General features: G+C 45.6%; 1 long non-coding RNA gene across 1 annotated transcript; it reads left to right on the top strand.

Annotated features, from left to right (window-relative positions):
* Positions 1–4,415: 4,415 nt before the first annotated feature.
* Positions 4,416–16,767, top strand: LOC125621278 (uncharacterized). The gene is made up of 2 exons (XR_012665003.1): positions 4,416–4,469; positions 14,591–16,767. It is a non-coding gene; the product is annotated as an uncharacterized LOC125621278 (long non-coding RNA).
* The last annotated feature ends 3,338 nt before the right edge of the window (positions 16,768–20,105 follow it).

The following is a 20,105-nucleotide window of genomic DNA, read 5'->3' as shown; positions in this document are numbered from 1 at the left end:
GGAACACCTGCAGCACTTTGTCAAAGAGGCTTCTCAGCTCGTTGGTCATTTTCCCTTGAGACTCCAAACGAGATCTCACTCTCAGGAGACTTTCAACACTCAGTGGGCGTAGGCCGGGTGGTCTGCTGAAAATCAAGCCCATCTGGATCTCTTTAGGATAGCTTTCGATTCTGGACAAAACCCCTTTTCCAGCCTGAAAATGAAGCAGAACGAAATCCTTGGAGCTCAGATAAATTAAGCCAAGGAAGTCCACCATCCTGCCTTCCACAGACGACAGGGGTGACTTGGTTAGGATGTGTGAGTTTGGCAGAGATTTTCAGAAAAGGGGTACTCAACTTCCAGGTGCCTGACTTTCAGTGGGTGGGATCGGTATGACAATCAGGCCACTCTAAGGTGTCTAAAAATAGATTGTACAAATTCAAGGCCCCTAAAATCAGCAGTCGGTTTTGGAAGTTGTGGTCCCTGATCCTAGTTTATTAACTGCTTCCACCTCAGAGGTGAGGTGATATTCAGCACCCGACACTGCTCAAGAGAATCTCCGGGACTGGACACAAGGGGGGGTTGTAGGCTCAGAATGAGGGGGTCAGCAGAGCTCTTTGAGGGGGGTGCCTTTAAGGGCTGGGATAGTGGAAGGGGGCACTTCGGGTCAGGCGTGAGGGGACCACTATTTTATACCGGAGGCTCATGCAGGATTGGGGCCCCATTCTATGAGGTACAAGGGCCCAAATCCTCTAATGTGTTTAGGCTTATATTGGACTTTAATCACTTTACATTTTTACAGTAGTGGGAATTCATGAGGGATCAGACGATGGGCGGGGATCAGTCAATGTGTATTTAATGACCGTAGAGATTGAGATTCAAAAAGTTAAAGCTTTATTGACGGTTAAAATATAAATTGTCAAAAAAAACCACCTGTCAAAATATAGAAAGGAAATAACCTGAAATCCAACAGCAGTGCCTTCTCAAGGAACATCTTTCTGACTTTGCATGTCTGTAAATTTCAGTTATTATCAAGGACAATAGTTGTTTGTCGGTTGGCGTGTGTGCAGAGAAATCAACATTTATTGCTATTTACCAATAAAATATAATTCTTCCAAGCCTATTTATATAGCACTCTGAATCCTTTGTAAACATTTTTTTCTCCCAGCGAGGTTTATTTAATTCTTCTTTTTCATTTTTAAGGTAGACTTTGCTGAATTGATTCTCTCTGAGAATTCAGGCCTAGCAATGACTTGCATTTTTCTGAGGGCAGCCATTTTCTTCCAGAAAGTCCTCGCACTTAACAACGGCTTGTTGGATTTAGCATTAATTTTCCATCAGTAAGTTACTCTCTTTTGATATATTTTAGGCCAATTAGATATTTTAATCCAAAAAGTTATTAACAGGGTTAGAATGGAGGATAGTTAGAACCCTAATCTTATGAGCAACTGATTAATGCACCATTTTTCCCAACCGGAAAAAATAATCATATCCCCCAATCAATAAAGTTCACAGATACACTATGTACTTACAAGATTACTCAGTGTAATATGTTGTTGAAGCCATGTTGGTCCCAGGATATGAGAGAGACAAGGTGGGTAGGTAATATTTTTTATTGGACCAACTTCTGATGGTGCAAAGAGGCAAGATTTCAAGCACCACAGAGCTCTTCTTCAAGCAGAAGACCTGAAGTAGAGCTGAAGAGGTTGAAGAGTAGAAGAAGCGCTCCGTAGCACTCAAAAACTTGTGTCCAATAAAATATATTAACTCTCCTACCCTGTCTCTCGCAAGATTGTAATAGGTACGCTGTAGATATTTATTACTATGTCTGATGGACATGATCACCGGGCGTTTAATAAATTGCCATTTGCATGCTACTTAATATAATTTTGAGATGTTCAGTTTCACGAACTCCCCACTCCCTGAGTCGTTCATACAATAGGGGCGCCGCAATATCAGAATGGAGAAGAGCATTCAGCTTCAACCCTTGAGTCACAAAACCAAGGCCCCGGCGCCGCTGCATTTGCGAGTGTGTCATAGGGGCAGCACCTTTTGTCTTCCACCTTCTTTTACACACGACTCACTTTCTATACGCCAATGCGCTTGTGAATGTGGGTGTTTGGGGGCATAGTTCCCGCAAGGCTTGACCCTAAATGACTAGTATTTTTTCTGCCGCTGATTCAACTCTGGCTTCAATGGTTGGGCTTCTTTATTCTTGTATGGGGCTTATGCATGTTCGCTCTCCACCTTGTTCTTGTACAGTCTGTAATCTACCTGCGCCGCCATAATTTCATCTGCCTAGACCGGCACTGGCCTTTTTATCTGGAGAAGGCTGCTCCCAAAATGATGAAAATGCAACGTGAGGAACACAGAGAGAGAAGCAGAAGCATACGAAGAAGGAAAAGTTTGAGTAAATGTGAGCTACTTACTAGATTTTGAAGAGCTGGACAAGACCACAAGTCTTCTGCAGAGAGAAACAACTCTGATGAATTGCAGTGAAAGAAACATCCCATCACATGAACACCAGGATGTGTGATCACATAAAGTGAAGGGGCGTGGAGAGAGGGCAAAAAGAGAGAAGAGAATAGGCAGCAAGGTGACCGTACATCTTGTTTTGCCCGGGACCATCCCTTTTTTAAGCCCTGTCCTGGCCATCCCAACTTTTTTGGCAAAAGTGGACATTTGTCCCGTTGTCTCTTGCCAACTCGATCATCAGTTGGCAAGAGCCAATGAGACAAATGCCCAGGTTTGGGGAGGGTGCGGGGGTGAATGGCAAAGCCAGCCCTGTGTGGGAGGGAGGGTTTGGGACAGCGGCTCAGGCCGGGCCAGCCCTGCAGGCAGTCTTTCTCTCAGGCCTTTCCGAGCAATTCCCTTGCCCTTGCTAAGGTTCACCCTCTTCAGAGAGTACCACACTATTATTCCATTCCTACATCCCTGCACGGTGACATCAGTGCTTGGGTCAGGGCTTTAGATGGAGCCTGTGGGCCCTGTGCACCACCAAATTTGCCCATCTTGCTCATTCCCATGAATTACCTCCCTAATTATCACATGGAGGCTTCTGAATCTGAAACAGCAATTAGATTGCAATAAAACACGGTGGCAGAAGAGTCAAAGTCATGGCTAATTTTCTCTCCGGATCCCTGTCTACATGACTTTTGTCCAGGTCTCTAAATGCAAGATTTGCCTAAACCACTATTGCAAACGAAGCACAGAGACACAGCTATGGACAGAATAACATGTATGGGCCAGGTTCTCCGCTGACTTCAGTGAAGCTTCGGCCAATTGACACCAGTTGGGGATCTGGCTGCATTGAGTTGACGGAGTTACACTAGCTGGCCAGTGTAAACCCAGGTGTCTAATTCTTTGTGTCTTCTTCTAGCTCCACCCAAGGTCATCCAATTCTGGAAGGGTCGATTATATCACGGCCTCTTTTCAACAAAAGATGGCTAATGGGGACGGAGAATCGTTCTTTGGTTCACACGGCCTCAGGCTCCATTGCCAGCAGTGTGTAGAAACAACCAGCGAGTGGAGAGACTGAAAATAGATGTCACAGCCTGGAAGATGCTTTAGCTAAACATGAGGTGGTGGGCTCAGTCAAGGGAATCAGGGTGAAATGTGAAGCCCTGTGCTGTGCTGGAGGTCAGACTAAAATATCATATAATGGTCCCTTCTGGCTTTAAACTCTAGGAAGCTATGAAAATCTATTAAATCAATAGGTCTCCTGTGGGGGCAGGGGTCAGCTTGTAGGATCGGGGTCTTGGTGAGAAAACTTTCCTTGTGGGTGTGGAGTAAGTGATTCAGCTGAGAAAAAGTCTACACTGCAAAAAAATGCTTATCCATCTGCCAGGGGTTGAACCCAAGCTGCAAGGCCCCGTTAAAAGCCATGTCACCACGATTTTAACCTGGGTTAGGAACTCACCTTTTATTTATTTATATATATATATATATATATATATATATATATATATATATATATAATTTTAGTACATACTCTGCAACTCAGTGCTGGCTAAGTTTTTTGGTTTTCAATCAAGGACAAGCAGAGTTTTCTGTGCCGAAAACCAGGCTGCACTGGGCCCTTGGATATACCCCTACTCTTGAACGGCAGACATGTACTCGTGCTATTTGATAGGTTTCAGAGTAACAGCCGTGTTAGTCTGTATTCGCAAAAAGAACAGGAGGACTTGTGGCACCTTAGAGACTAACCAATTTATTTGAGCATAAGCTTTCGTGAGCTACAGCTCACTTCATCGGATGCATGCTGTGGAAAGTGTAGAAGATCTTATTATATGCACAAAAAGCATGAAAAAATACCTCCTCCCACCCCACTCTCCTGCTGGTAATAGCTTATCTAAAGTGATCATTCTCCTTACAATGTGTATGATTTGATCTTATTTGATGTGGTCTGGAAACACAGTGTCAGCAGCAGAAGAGGGCAGGAAATCAGCTCACAGTATCTTGCAGCTTGAAGTCAGACAAGGTGCAGTAATGTAAGTCGGTTTCAGTTTTGTGAGACTTTGTCCCTTTTGTGTGAATTTCTGCCTCCTACTTCTGCATTTATTCCTGCCTTGGATATGGAGTGCACCATGTTCCCAGCTCTGGCAAGGGAGTGAGAATTAATGGTTAGAGGGGGGCTAGGACCCAGGACTCCTGGGTTCTATCCCAGCTCTGGGAAGGGAGTGGGGTCTAGTGGGTTGGGGGCAGGACGGGGAGTCTGGATGCTTGGGGTCTATCCCCAGATCTGGGAGGGGACTGAGGTCGAGTGGGTTGAGGGGAGCTGGGAATCAGGACTCCAGGGTTCTATCCATCATTCTTTTTTCCCAGTGGTCTTCTCTGTATCTCAGGTTCCTCATCTATTCTGTATAAATGGAATATAACACCCACCTGTGTAAAAGGCTTAAAGCCTCTGAGGGGCTTGGGGAAAAGCCAGTCTACAAATTCAGAATGTTGTTAGGCTCGATATATAATCGTTCCTAGCAAAGGCTGCAAGCGACTTTCCAGTCTGCATTTGGCTGGCTAGATACTTTTTGTCTGAAATGTCTCATCCTCTGTGTCGATCCAGAGGAGAATTTGAGGGGAGATTTTGAAAAAAAAAACCAACAACAACGGGGCAAACCCCTCAATACAACTGTTGAGAAGGAAATAATTTTCTAATTGTTCTCCCCTACCATTTAACAGACATGTAGCTAAGACAAACAGCTACACATCCTTAGACCTATACTTTTATATACATTTTATTAAGGTTGATATGTGAGTAGCTAGGCCATTTTCTTTGTACGTTTTTTCTACTTTAGCTTTGTATTTAATCCTCAATGATTATACCTTGTCCTTGCTGCTAAGTGCTCACCGGTTATGCACATCAGGCTGCTTATTAAGTACCAAAGTAAGGGCTTCAGTGAGATTTTCAAGGATTTGGGCATCTAACTTTAGTCTCTCCTATTTTTAAAAATGTTGGCCCCTTGCTTTTCAAAATCTCCAGCTTATCTGTGCACAGTTCATCTACCCCCAGTTTAAGAGTCTGTAGGACTTCAGTGGACTTAATCGTTACAATTCTTCACATCATGAATGTGAACTTAGTGTGATAAACTCATAAGCTCAGTCTATTTAGCTTAAACATTGGGAAGGTTAAGGAATGGCTTGATCACAGTCTATAGGGGGAACAAATATTTACTAATGGGCTCTACAGTCTTGCAGAGGAAGGTCTTAACACGATCGAATGGCTGGAAGTTGAAGCTAGACAAATTTAGACTGGAAATAAGGCCTACGTGCTACATTTTTGACAGGGAAGGTAATTAAACACTGGAACAATTCACCAAGGGTCATGGTGGATTCTCCGTCACTGGCAATTTTTCAATCAAGGTTTGATGTTTTGCTGAAACATCTGCTCTAGGAATTATGTGGTGTATAATTGTAGCTGTGATGGGAATAGTAAGGAGACTGCTATTGCGTGATCTGTGATTATTTTGGTTTTATATCTAAAGTCTTCTTATGAACTGAGGTCCCAGTTCAGCCATGCAATTAAGTACATGCTTAAATTTATGCATGTGCGTTAGCCCTCCTGAAGTCAATGCAAGGTAAGCAGAATCCTAAAAGTTTTGCCGAATCATGACCCAAGTCTGACTGACTTAACTATTCTGAAAACTCAGTTCATTTTTCAGGCTGTCTCTATCCTTATGTTTCCTCTCTGTAAATAGTTTTTTGTTTTTAATAAGTAGATTTTCTTTTCTGAAAATCACAGAAATTATAGAAATGTGGGGCTGAAAGGGACTTTAAGAGGTCATCATCGATTCCATCCCTGCTGCACCAGGTCTGCACAGACCATCCTTGACAGGAATTTGTTTAACACCTCCAGTGACGTGGATCTCACTGCCTCCCTTGGAAGCCTGTTCAGAGCTTAACTATCCTTAGAGTTAGGGTGAAATTCATCAGCCTCTGCCAACTTGAATAAATCTAATTTATCTAAATAGCCTTTAATATGTTCTTTTCCTACTTTTGAGCCTAAGAACCTCGCCTCTTGTTAATATTAATTGTGGTAACTTAAGCAACTGGTCACAACCTTATTAGTGAAGCAAAAAAGACATTCGCAAAAAGAAAAGGAGTACTTGTGGCACCTTAGAGACTAACCAATTTATTTGAGCATGAGCTTTCGTGAGCTACAGCTCAAAGTGAGCTGTAGCTCACGAAAGCTCATGCTCAAATAAATTGGTTAGTCTCTAAGGTGCCACAAGTACTCCTTTTCTTTTTGCGAATACAGACTAACACGGCTGCTCCTCTGAAAAAAGACATTAAACACCTCAGCCTTCTCTGTGTCATCCATTATTTGATCTTTTCCCCCATTAAGTAGATGCTCTATACTTTCCTTCATCTTTCTCTTACTTCTAATGTATTTATAGAACCTCTTCTTATTGCGTATTGTGGCCCTTGCTAGGTGTAACTCATTTTTTGCCTTAGGCTTTTTGATTTTGTCCGTATCTGCTTGTGCTTTTCTGGAGGTGGCTATTTGCAAATGATTTGTTTTATAGACGTCTGGGTTACTTCTGTCTAATAGAATTGGGGCTGTTATGTCTAGGCTTGGAAAGGTTAGTTTTTAAGTGGTAAATGTCAAGTTCACCATACATGCAGAAACCGACAAAAAAATTTTTTTCCATCAGTACTAATAGAAATGTACGGATAGGCAATGTAAGAGAAGTGTTGCTTCAGAAATACTTTGATTTCAGGCTCTTTACTTTGTACATTTTGAAATGCAATGTTGACAATCTGTGTTTTAACACCTACGAAACATTAATTTCTTGACTCTCAGGGTCTACATCTATTAAATAATTGTCTGCCACCCCATTGCCTGCCCCCCTTGCCACATTTTCTGCTACTATGAAAAATTAAATGGGTTAAAACCATTAAAAAATGCTTAAAAATGAACATTATCTGTAGAAATTATAATACAAATGAAAATTGCAATTTGCCATTTTCCTGCCCAACCCTGTGAAGACAGATGAACAACTATATATTGCAGAAAAAAACAGCAGAGTGGGTTTTGTTTCGTAGGCATATCTGGTCACCATTAACCTTTTTAGTGAAGACTGAAGCTAAATAGACATTAAACACCTCAGCCTTCTTGATGCTGTCAGTTATTAGCACTTCCTCCCCACTAAGTAGAGGCTTTACGCTTCCCTTCATCTTTCTCTTACTTCTAATGCATTTATAGAACCTCGTCTTATTGCATATTATGGCCTTTGCTAGGTATAACTCATTTTGTGCCTTAGCCTTTCTGATGTTGCCCCTAGATGTTTGTCTTTTATGCACTCATCCTTAGCAGCTTGTCCATGTTTCCACTCTTTGTAGCATTTCCATTTGATTTTAGAGTCATATTGGTCTTTTAGTATGCGTATCTTTCTTCTGTATCGGGATAGGCTTTTTTTAAAAAATACAAAATTGTAAGGGACATAAACCCCTGAAGCAGTCGGTACTTGCCATTCAAGGATTCCGTTGTACGTACAGGAGAATCCCGTTTATCTGACCCTCCAGATTAACTGAACAACCAACACGCACACACAGAATCATTACAAAGCATTAAAACAATAGCACCCTTCTTTATTTATTTGTGTATGCCAGGAAGCTACAGCTAGTTTCAAAGCAACTCTGCATCTTAAAATAATGGATAGAAAGCTCTTTGCCCATTCTCCAGATTATCCGAATTTTTGATCATCTGATCTGGCCCTGGTCCCAATTAGTACCGTGTCCTATTTGCAAGACAAATTTCCCTATTTGACTTCAAGATACTGCAGAGAATTCTACTATGGTAAGCCCAGGTTCTTGGGCTGATGTTCCCCATAACCCTGGAGATTGTCCTTTCCTGTTATTCAGACAACCCCCTCTGTAGTTATTTACAGTAAGGCAATTGAGGGTGGCTCTGTGCTTCGGGGAAATGGCTGATATATGAGTGAGTAGGAAAGGAGATAGCTGATGACTCAAAATATTTTCGGAAAATAAGGCTCAGTCCCCCAACTACGTGATTTTCCACCCCGTGAAAGGGAGTGCTTTGTAGGCTAGTGAAAACTGAAAGCCCAAACTCAGGGCTCTGGTCACAGCTTTGGGACTGACTCTCTCCCAGTGGAATTCACCATCCCATGTCTGAAGCCCTCAAGACTGGACTTTGGTGGGATTTGAGTGGTATGTATGCCCTGTCCAAGGTCTTGCTGTGAAATCTGCCTCAGAAAGTAAAACCCTACCGAGAAAGCAGAATAATGGGACTTTTGGATAAGTTATCTGGTATAGGAGTTAAATATTACTGAGAGTGATAAAACAATTGAAAGTGGACATCCAAATTAAGGCGCAGGCCTGAAGCCAAATTTTGGATTAGCAGATGCGTGCATTCATGCCGATGGATGATCCCACCTACATTTTTCCCCTCGAGAAGGTTTTTGTTAAGAAATGCCCTCTTATTGAACATGGGCATTTTGGTGAAAGTTTGTTTGGGGGGAATTTTTCTTCTAAGTTGGTGGTTACCTTTGTTAGGGTCATTGCTCCTTACTTTTTGTGCGTGAGTGTGTTCAGACACTGCGCTGCTTCGAGCCACCTTTTCATGCTTCTATTTTTAGGCATTCTACTGTTGCTTCTCTTTGTCTCTCTTTTGCATTCATTCATTGAACTTTTCTCTTTTTGTGCAGTTGCTCAGTCACCGGTTGGAGGCATTTGTAGGGGTATTAGGCTACGATTCTGTCATGGAGATCAGGGATTCTGTGATTTTCAGAGATGTCCATGCCGTGACAGAATCATGTCCAAAATGTGTCTGATTGCTGTTTTTGAGAATTGTTTTGGTTTGTGGAGGTTTTCTGCACCTCCAGTTTTGACCAGTCAACAACGGAAGCTTTTTTACCCCATCAAAAATCAAATTTCCCAACAAGAACATTTTCCGTTTCAAAATAGCAACATTACCTTTTCAAAAGTTAAACATTGTGATAAAAAAAAATCACAGAAGAATGAAATTCTGGGGAAGGGAGTGAAAGACAGCAAACATACACAAAATAAGTACCCCCCAAACTGTTGACCGAGCAAATGCACAAAAAGAGAAATGTTCAATAGATGAACGCAGAAAAGAGAAACCAAGAGAAGCAATGATAGAATATATAAAAATGAGGCTAGAAGCAGCATGGTGTCTGAACAATCACACACATGCACAAAACAGGATCAGTGACCTTACCAAAGGTGTCAAAAGCCGAGAAGAAAAACTACCCCAAAGAGCCAACAGATTCTGTTTTGTTTTGTTTTTTTGATTAACGTTTCCATCAGACTTGGTTTTACAATAGCAAACTGTCGGTTACCAAAATTTTCATGTTCAGTGAAACAGCACTTCTTGACAACAATGTTTTTGAGGGGAAAAATTTAGCATTGATCATCTGTCGGAACAAATACGGTGAAAATTTTACTCCGTTCCCCCATTTCAAAACCAAAGGAATTGTTAATGGGGACGATAAATAACCACTGGAATGATTTATTAAGGGTCATGGTGGATTTTCCGTCACTGGACATTTTTAAATGAAGACTGAAAGTTTTCAAAGAAGATCTGCTCTGATCGAAAGAGGAATTATTGTGGGGCAGTTCTCTGGCCTGTGTTATCCTAGCCTTGGAATCTATGAATGTATGAAAGAGAGACTAGCACAGCATTTGTATAAGGCATAACCTGATAGCGGAAAGAACGCCATGTCGGGGGTGGCGTAAATCAACAGAGATCCACGGTTGGAAAGAGAGCTATGATGCTTAACACCATTTAATCAGAGTTAATGCTGTAACAGGCTCACAACAACCAAGACCCTGTGTGTCCCATGGCAAAAGACAGATCCAAAGTCTGTGGCAAATGCCCTGCCTGCAGTGTGGCTTGCTTTTGTTTATTTATTTTTTTAAAAATGCAGCCTTCTAAGGAGTCAAATATGAAAGCGAATCACACAGCCAGCACCAAGCTAACCACAGCGCTAGCAAACCAAGCATGGCTCTTACCTCCCAGAACTGTGGATAGAACCCAGGAGTCCTGGCTCCCAGGCCTCCCCGCTCTAACCACTCGTCCCCACTCCCCTCCCTGAGTGGTTAAAATAATGGTGGCATTTTTGGGGCGGGTGGGGGAAGGGGGGATTATGTGTGTGTTTCAACATTCCTGATTAGGACTTTTGAACTGAAACTCATCAGTAAAACCCTGTGCTGTCACACATTTGTGCATGGGTGGCGTGCAGGATTTTTGTGGCTTTTTGTTGTTGGGCTTTATCTCTGAAAATGAGGCACTTGTGATGAGTTGTACCGGGGCGGCGGCTGGGAAGGGGCCCTTGCGGTGAGTTGTACGAACGAGCTGTGGAAAACATAATCTCAACATAACCCCAACAAGATGATGGGATCAAAATGAGCTGTTGCCACTCAAGGGAGAGATCCTGGCGTCGTTGTGGAGAGTTCTCTGAAAGCATCCACTCAGTGTGCAGCGGGAGACAACAAAGCCAACAGAATGCTGGGAACTATTAGGAAAGGGATAGCGAATAAGACAGAAAATACCGTGTTGCCTCTCTATAAATCCATGGGACGCCCACCTCTTGGATGCTGCATGCAGATGGGGTCACGCCATCTCAAAAAAGGTAGATCGGAATTGGAAAAGGTGCAGAGACGGGCAACAAAAATGACGAGGGGTCTGGAGCGGCTTCCGTACGAGGAGAGATAAAAAAGACATGGACGGGTCATCTGAGGAAAGAGGTGACTAAGGGGAGGATGTGACAGAGGGCCGTAAAATCATGGATTATGTGGAGAAAGTGTCGTTTACCCCTTCACATACCACAGGAACCAGGGGGTCACCCGATGAAATTCATAGGCAGCAGGTTTAAAACACACACAAGAACGTACTCTGTGGAAGTCGTTGCCAGGGGCTGTTGTGAAGGCCAAGACTATAACAGGGTTAAATAAAGAACTAGAGAAGTTCCTGGAGGACAGGTCCATCAGTGGCTATTAGCCAGGATGGGCAAGGACACAACTCCAGGCTCTGGGTGTCCCTAAACTTCTAACTGTCAGAAGCTGGGACTGGATGACAGGGGATGGGTCATTTGATAATTGCTCTGTTCTGTTCATTCCCTCTGAAGCACCTGGCACTGTCAGCGACAGGACACGGGGCTAGATGGACCATCGGTCTCAGCCAGTCTGGCTGTTCTTTTGTGGAATGTTTGCTTGAGTTACCTCTGTTACCGCAACGGTCTAGGCCTCAGGCCACGGCATAGACACGTGCCGTGAAGTCACGTGACTGTAATACCTAAAGTCCAAATGGTTCTTGTCAACTGCTGGAAATGGCCCACCTTGATTATCATGACAAAAGGTTCCCCTCCCGCCCCCGGCTCTTCTGCTGGTAACAGCTCACCTTAAGTGATCACTCTGGTTACAGTGTGTATGGTAAAAAGAACAGGAGGCCTTGTGGCACCTTAGAGACTAACCAATTTATTTGAGCATAAGCTTTCGTGAGCTACAGCTCACTTCATCGGATGCATACTGTGGAAAATACAGAAGATGTTTTTATACACACAGACCATGAAAAAATGGGTGTTTATCACGACAATAGGTTTTCTCTCCCCCCACCCCACTCTCCCGCTGGTAATAGCTTATCTAAAGTGATCACTCTCCTTACAATGTGTATGATAATCAAGGTGGCCCATTTCCAGCACAAATTTAACAAGAACGTCTGAGGAACAGTGGGGGGCAGGAAGGAATAAACAAGGGGAAATAGGTTACTTTTTATAATGAATCAACCATTCCCAGTCTCTATTCAAGCCCAAGTTAATTGTATCCAATTTGCAAATTAATTCCAATTCAGCAGTCTCTCGTTGGAGTCTGTTTTCAAAGTTTTTTTGTTGAAGGATCGTCACTTTGAGATCAGAAATCGAGTGACCAGAGAGATTGAAGTGTTCTCCGACTGGTTTATGAATGTTATAATTCTTGACATCTGATTTGTGTCCATTTATTCCTTTATGTAGAGACTGTCCAGTTTGCCCAATGTACATGGCAGAGGGGCATTGCTGGCACATGATGGCATATATCACATTGGTGGATGTGCAGGTGAACGAGCCTCTGGTAGTGTGGCTGATGTTATTAGGCCCTGTGATGGTGTCCCCTGAATAGATAGGTGGGCACAGTTGGCAACGGGCTTTGTTGCAAGGATAGGTTCCTGGGTTAGTGGTTCTGTTGTGTGGTATGTGGTTGCTGGTGAGTATTTGCTTCAGGCTGGGGGGCTGTCTGTAGGCAAGGACTGGCCTGTCTCCCAAGATTTGTGAGAGTGTTGGGTCATCCTTCAGGATAGGTTGTAGATCCTTGATAATGCGTTGGAGGGGTTTTAGTTGGGGGCTGAAGGTGACGGCTAGTGGCATTCTGTTATTTTCTTTGTTGGGCCTGTCCTGTAGTAGGTGACTTCTGGGAACTCTTCTGGCTCTATCAATCTGTTTCTTCACTTCCGCAGGTGGGTATTGTAGTTGTCAGAACGCTTGATAGAGATCTTGTAGGTGTTTGTCTCTGTCTGAGGGGTTGGAGGAAATGCGGTTGTATCGCAGAGCTTGGCTGTAGACGATGGATCGTGTGGTGTGGTCAGGGTGAAAGCTGGAGGCATGTAGGTAGGAATAGCGGTCAGTAGGTTTCCGGTATAGGATGATGTTTATGTGACCATCGTTTATGAGCACTGCAGTGTCCAGGAAGTGGATCTCTTGTGTGGACTGGTCCAGGCTGAGGTTGATGGTGGGATGGAAATTGTTGAAATCATGGTGGAATTCCTCAAGGGCTTCTTTTCCATGGGTCCAGATGATGAAGATGTCATCAATATAGCGCAAGTAGAGTAGGGGCTTTAGGGGACGAGAGCTGAGGAAGCGTTGTTCTAAGTCAGACATAAAAATGTTGGCATACTGTGGGGCCATGCGGGTACCCATAGCAGTGCCGCTGATCTGAAGGTATACATTGTCCCCAAATGTAAAATAGTTATGGGTAAGGACAAAGTCACAAAGTTCAGCCACCAGGTTAGCCGTGACATTATCGGGGATACTGTTCCTGACGGCTTGTAGTCCATCTTTGTGTGGAATGTTGGTGTAGAGGGCTTCTGCATCCATAGTGGCCAGGATGGTGTTATCAGGAAGATCACCGATGGATTGTAGTTTCCTCAGGAAGTCAGTGGTGTCTCGAAGGTAGCTGGGACTGCTGGTAGCGTAGGGCCTGAGGAGGGAGTCTACATAGCCAGACAATCCTGCTGTCAGGGTGACAATGCCTGAGATGATGGGGCGCCCAGGATTTCCAGGTTTATGGATCTTGGGTAGTAGATAGAATATCCCAGGTCGGGGTTCCAGGGGTGTGTCTGTGCGGCTTTGATCTTGTGCTTTTTCAGGGAGTTTCTTGAGCAAATGCTGTAGTTGCTTTTGGTAACTCTCAGTGGGATCATAGGGTAATGGCTTGTAGAAACTCATGTTGGAGAGCTGCCGAGCAGCCTCTTGTTCATATTCCGACCTATTCATGATGACAACAGCACCTCCTTTGTCAGTCTTTTTGACTATGATGTCAGAGTTGTTTCTGAGGCTGTGGATGGCATTGTGTGTAAGATAACACCCATTGTTTCATGTTCTCTGTGTATATAAATCTCCCCACTGCATTTTCCACTGAATGCATCCGATGACGTGAGCTGCCGCTCACGAAAGCTGATGCTCAAATAAATTGGTTAGTCTCTAAGGTGCCACAAGTCCTCCTGTTCTTTCTGCGGATGCAGACTAACACGGCTGCTCCTCTAAAAACAGGAAGGTGTCAGATGGTGAACGTCAGGGGTGACTGCACCTGGTGATAGTCTAACAAAAATAGCCTCAACCATGCTGGTAGCAGCTTCCATTGCTTCACATTGGCTCAGAGGATCTAGGCTTCAGAGTGACCCGTGCACAGAGCAACAGTCTTGGAATTGTGTAGCTAGATTAGGACTAAATACAGGAGGGGTTTTCCCAAGGCACCAAATGGAGTTGCCTTCAATGGAAGTTGGGTGTCTAACTCCCTCCTTTCTTACCGCCCCGGCTGAATTGTAGTTCAAGTTTGGGGCCCTGGATAATGATTTATTTGTTAATCTATTTGATTCTTTTAGATCTTCAGGGAGCTGGTGCGGGAGAGCTGCTCTGTTCTTTAGGGAGGGAGACGGAAGCTGTGAGAAGAGGAGGATGGAGGGGCCTTCCCCTGTCAGCAAATCTTGCTACCTGGAACCTCTGAGCGTAGAGAACCTGCTGCAAATGCGGAGCAAGCTGGAGTCCAAGGGGAAGATGACCAGGGAGCTGAGAGCCCACTTCAACGGTGTGCTGAAGATGGTCCAAGAACGCGAGTTTGTCCAGAACGACGCCAAGAAGGTGATCAAGTGCAATCAGGAAGACCTGAAATATCTCTACAGCGATGGAGAAGACAAGATCTTTGTCTTCTGCCACAATGGAGAACCCCCGTATATTGGAAAAGAAAGGGACAGTGATAGGTACCTGTGTCCGTCACCCCCCGAGACAGAACTGCTGAGTATCAGACACCTACTGAGTGCGATGAGCAGGCTGGAATCCCAGGAGCGCATGACCAGCGAGCTGAGAACCTGCTTTGAACATGCCCTGGAGAATTTTCGCCAAGAACCCAGCTTCATACAAGGGAACGCAAGGCTGGTGATCTGCTATGAGGAAAAGGAGTTTCATTTTGTATCAGGGAATGGGGAGAATGAATTCATGGTATACCTGGAGGATGGCAAACCCCGTTATGAGAGCCGAGTGCTGGGATGGGGGGCATACCTTTTTAAAATGCTTGCCAGTTTGTTTTAAAGCGGCAGGGTCAGCCAGATTTTAACTAGAAGAAGGCTGCAAAAAACAAACAAACAAACAAACAAAAACCTCCAGGGAATTAGAACTGGGAAAATAACTGATTGTTCAGGTCACTGGCAGTGACAAAAATTGATTTGAATCCAGTCCAATTGAAAATGTTGCTAAATTGCAAATAAATAAATAAATGTATTTTGGATTAAACGAACATTTGACCTGAAACAAGATGTTCCGAGCATTTTTAAAAGGCTAGATTCACAAGACACCTGGAAAAGGAGCTATCCTTCTTTTATCTTTTAGCACAGGGGTTAGGGCACTCCCCTGGGATGTGAGACCTGAGACCTCCCTAAGTTCAAATCCCTCCTCCACATTCAAGCAGAAGGGGGAAATTGAACCTGGGTCTGTCATATCCAAGGTGAATACTCTAACCACCAGCATCAAAGTGATAAGGAGACCGCCTCCATTCTGTGAATGGCATCCAAGTCCTGACAAAGAATTTTTTGGCAAAAACTGGTCAGCAAATTTGCGTCGACGTCGTGACTAGTTCAACTGAAGCTGCATTTTTCACTGAATAAACTTTTCATATAGTTCATCCTGCCTGTCACTCAGGCCCATAATTTGGGTGTCATATTGGACTTGGACTCTCTCTAGGTCTCCACATCCAGGATATGCCTAAATCTGGCTGATTCTTTCTGCAGAATATCTCTAAGATCCAGGCTTCCCTGTCCATCCACCATGGACAGAACTCTCATCCAGGCTCTCCTCATCTCGTGTGTGGACTGTACGAGGAGATTTTGGCAAACCAGTAAAGTGTCTGAAACCACTATGGCTTATTGCTAAAAGCAGCCAAGTCAGCAGGCTGTAAATTGGCCATTCAGCAGTCTCAGCTTGACCAAGGCAGGAGGGGAGGGGGTTTTGGGTGCCACAGAAAGGGCAGCTTGACCCTGCGTCCTTCCCGATAAGAATTGTGCTGAAGTTGCTGATACATGCATTTTAGAAGAGCAGGATGTATGTCTATTGGGGCCGTGTCATAAATATCAAGGGAAGGGTAAACACCTTTAAAATCCCTCCTGGCCAGAGGAAAAAACCCTTTCACCTGTAAAGGGTTAAGAAGCTAGGATAACCTCACTGGCACCTGACCAAAATGATCAATGAGGAGACAAGATACTTTCAAAGCTGGAGGGGGGAGAATCAAAGGGTCTGTCTGGGTGATGCTTTTTCCGGGGACAGAACAGGAATGGCGTCTTAGAATTTAGTAAGTAATCTAGCTAGAGATGCGTTAGATTCTGATTTCTTTAAATGGCTGAGGAATTAAGCTGTGCTGAAAGGAATGTCTTTGTGTCTTTTTGTAACTTAAGGTTTTGCCAAGAGGGATTCTCTAAGTTTTGAATCTAATTACCCATCCTGATTTTACTAACCTGTTGTGGATGTTTGTAAGTGCTTGAGACTAAATAAAGTTTAGCTTTAAGTGAAAGAAGTCTTGTGTTGTCCTGTTTGTGCCAGCCATCTATCGGTCGGACGGCCGTGTCTCCCCGATTGATTTCCTGACACCACCTCACACAGAGTAAAAGTTACCAAGAGCTTTGGGTTGAAAGAACCCCGGGTAACATGGACTGCAGCAACATCCTTCTCCCTGGCCTTGACAAATGCAACCTCGCCCTGCTCATATCCATTCAGAGAGCTGCTGCAAAGATCCTTCTCTTAGCCCGTCACGTGGACCAGGTCACCCCCCTCTTTGAATCCCTCCCCTTTCCCTATCGCGTCAAACACCAGCGGCTTGCCTTCACTTCCAAGGCCCGTCCCAGCTGATTCCCACCCAACTTATCATCGCTCATTCATGCCGCTGGTTGGCACGTGATAGCACGTGATTGCCCGCTTGTTACTTGTGCTGTGCTTCTGGGGGACACCCCAGACAGTTTGTCATCAGCACCACCTAGCCTGCCTGATGGTCCATTGAGGACCATCAGCGACACAACTGACCCACTGAGAGAAGGCAGACACGCCTGGGGACTCAGCAAGGCCTGCAGGGACATGGCCTATGGACAGAACTCTAAAATTTTGTCATGCCATGTGCTTTGGGATCGGGAGAACCTTTGTTCTTTTGCTGGGGTGTTGGTTTTCATAACCATTCATCCCCATAATGAGGGGCACTGGTGGTGAGACTGGGAAACTGGAGGGTCTGAGGGAATTGCTTGTATGACTTGTGGTCAGCCAGTGGGGTAAACCGAAGTCCTCTCTGACTGGCTGGTTTGGGTTTGCCTTAGAGGTGGAGAAACCCCAGCCTTGGGCTGTGACTGCCCTGCTCTAAGCAATTTGTCCTGAATTGATACTCTCAGAAGTGTCCCACCAAAGCCAGCATCGTTACACAAGCCCCTTCCAGCATCTCCCAGGCTACCTCTCATGCTCGGGAAGAACTCCCTGGAAACATCCAAAATGGTACTTCAGTAGCCACCTTCAAATCCCTCCTCCTCAGGACTCTATTTGTGCAACGCCTAGGCCAGGGTCTGACTCGGGCTCTGAGGCACCAGAATAAGACAGTAAAATAACGCTTCCCGGACCTGTGGCCATTCAAAAGGCAAGGCAGAGGCTGTTCATCTCTCTTGTAGCGCAGGGACGAGATGACTCAGGGAAAGAGTTAACAGACGTCGCTCAGTAAATAGCAACCCTGGAGGAATCCAAGTATCGCTCCGATGACTGGGAAGCAGAGCTCGGGTTGCCAGACATCACATAGCTAAGAATCAGCTATGCACCATGTTAACCCACTGATCCAGCCCCTCTCGCCCATTGCCAGCTTCTGGCAAACAGAGGCTAGAGACGCCATCCCTGCCCATCCTGGCCGTTCTTATGTTGGCTACCTCCCAGTACCAAAAGGAAGGGGAAGGGTTGACGGGAAACCAGGCCCTTAATCTAGTCCCCAGGAGCAATGGGGAGAGGCCAATGCTCCAGGTCAGCCTGATGGACAGGGCAGGCAGGCTAATGGGGGAATCAGGAGGCCGGGGGGTCCCCCGTGTGAGCCGGAATCACCTGGGCCAGAGTGGGGCCGAGCTGAGGAGCGAGGGGGCCCAAGCTAAGCTGGGGCACAGAGCTGTGCAAGCCAGAGAGAACCAGAGAAGCAGCCCCGAGATCAGACCTGCTTCTGAGGAAGGAGGCCTGGGACATGTGAGGGACAGACTGTGAACTGCCCTTACCCTCCAGAGACGCTGGCTGTGACGTCCCCGGGCCACAGAGCGGGGCGACGGGTTTTCCTTTCACCTTTCCCGGCTTTTCTTTATTTTTTATAAAACTGTTTGCTGTTTAACAAATCGTATGTGCTTTGAACTGTGTGTGATGATCAGTGGGTCAGGGAAGCGTCCAGTGCGGAGCGGGCACCTGGAGCGGGGACACCCTAGCCCCTGCCCTAGGTGACCACGACGAGGATGGGGGGTCAAGCCCCCCAGGAATCCTGGGCCCAGGCTTGTTGGGGTTAGGAGGACTCTCCTGTGGGGCAGAGTCCTCCTAACCCGACAAGGGGAAGCCCTCGTGGTCAGGCAGGGCTCTGGGTAACGGGAGTGGGAGCGAGGACTTGGATCCTTTCGCCAGCCCGCTTCACCGGCGTCATGTACAAGCCGGGAAAGTTCCCCCGCCCCGCTTACACTTACTTTAGCAGAAGCAGGGGAGACCTTTGTGCCCCTCCTGGGCAGCGTTCCTGAGCACACGTGTTGGTTCGTGCATCGGGGGGGGGGGGCGAGACAAAAATCACCACCTCGCAGGATAGGGAGCGGGCCTGGGCGTGCATGAGAGACCGTCCCTCTCGCTTGCCATCGCGGTGCACCTGGCGAGGAGCGGCAGGGCCCTGGGGTGTTTTGGGGACGGATGCGGGGCAGGCCCAGCCCTTGGGCTGTGGCAAGGTCGCCGGGTGCAGCCGTGTCCCGGGGGGGAGCTGCAGGTCCCTCACCTCTGTGTAGCCAGTGGCCCGTGCTCCTCCTTGCCGTGCTGGGCAATAGCATGGAGGCTCCTTCTAATCGAGGACTCTGGGACTCAGCTGGGCAGCTGCCTTCAACCACTTGGGGTCTCAAGTATTATTCATGGGCTTTTGAATTTAGTCACTTCATTTATTAGAGGAAAGAAGAAGGAAGCGTGAACCGACTACGCTGAGGGGAAAGGGTCCGGGTTTGCTATGCTGACGTTCAGTCTTAAATAGATCTGCTGGTAACCTTGGGTTGTAGGTAGAGGGAAAATGGCTTGCAACGATGATTGAATCATAGAATACCAGGGTTGGAAGGGACCTCAGGAGATCATCTACTCTAACCCCCTGCTCAAAGCAGGGCCAATCCCCAATTTTTGCCCCAGATCCCAAATGGCCCCCTCAAGGATTGAACTCACAACCCTGGGTTTAGCAGACCAATGCTCAAACGACTGAGCTATCCCTCCCCTTTCAGGGCCTTACCAGTACCTTTGTAAAATGGTCATGAAAATTAGCCTGCCTCGATAGCCCAGCTAGTTGCCTTTTACCAGGCCCGTTCATAATGAAAAATATTTTACTTACCTCTTAAAAAAGACTTTGAGGGCAAATAACATGTTAGTTATTGGTTCTAACTTTGATCTTTTCCCACTGTACTTTGCTTGAGAACGAGTGGCAAACAATGTCTGATTTGCCCGTGTGAAAGTGCCGAATAATTTAAAATGACAGTCGAGGTATTTTGCTGTTTGGTCTTCTTGGAATGGAATTTAAATGAAAATCCAGACTCGTAACTGAAATGCAGGGTGGTGGGTACCAAGCTCGACTCCGTGGGTGCTCCGGGACTGGGGCGGGGCCTCGTGCAAGGGGTGGAGTGG

Source organism: Caretta caretta, chromosome 14, assembly GCF_965140235.1.
Source record: "Caretta caretta isolate rCarCar2 chromosome 14, rCarCar1.hap1, whole genome shotgun sequence".
Taxonomy (NCBI): Eukaryota; Metazoa; Chordata; order Testudines; family Cheloniidae; genus Caretta; species Caretta caretta.
Note: the sequence above shows the minus strand (reverse complement) of the source record. Positions and strands in the feature narration are given on the sequence as shown.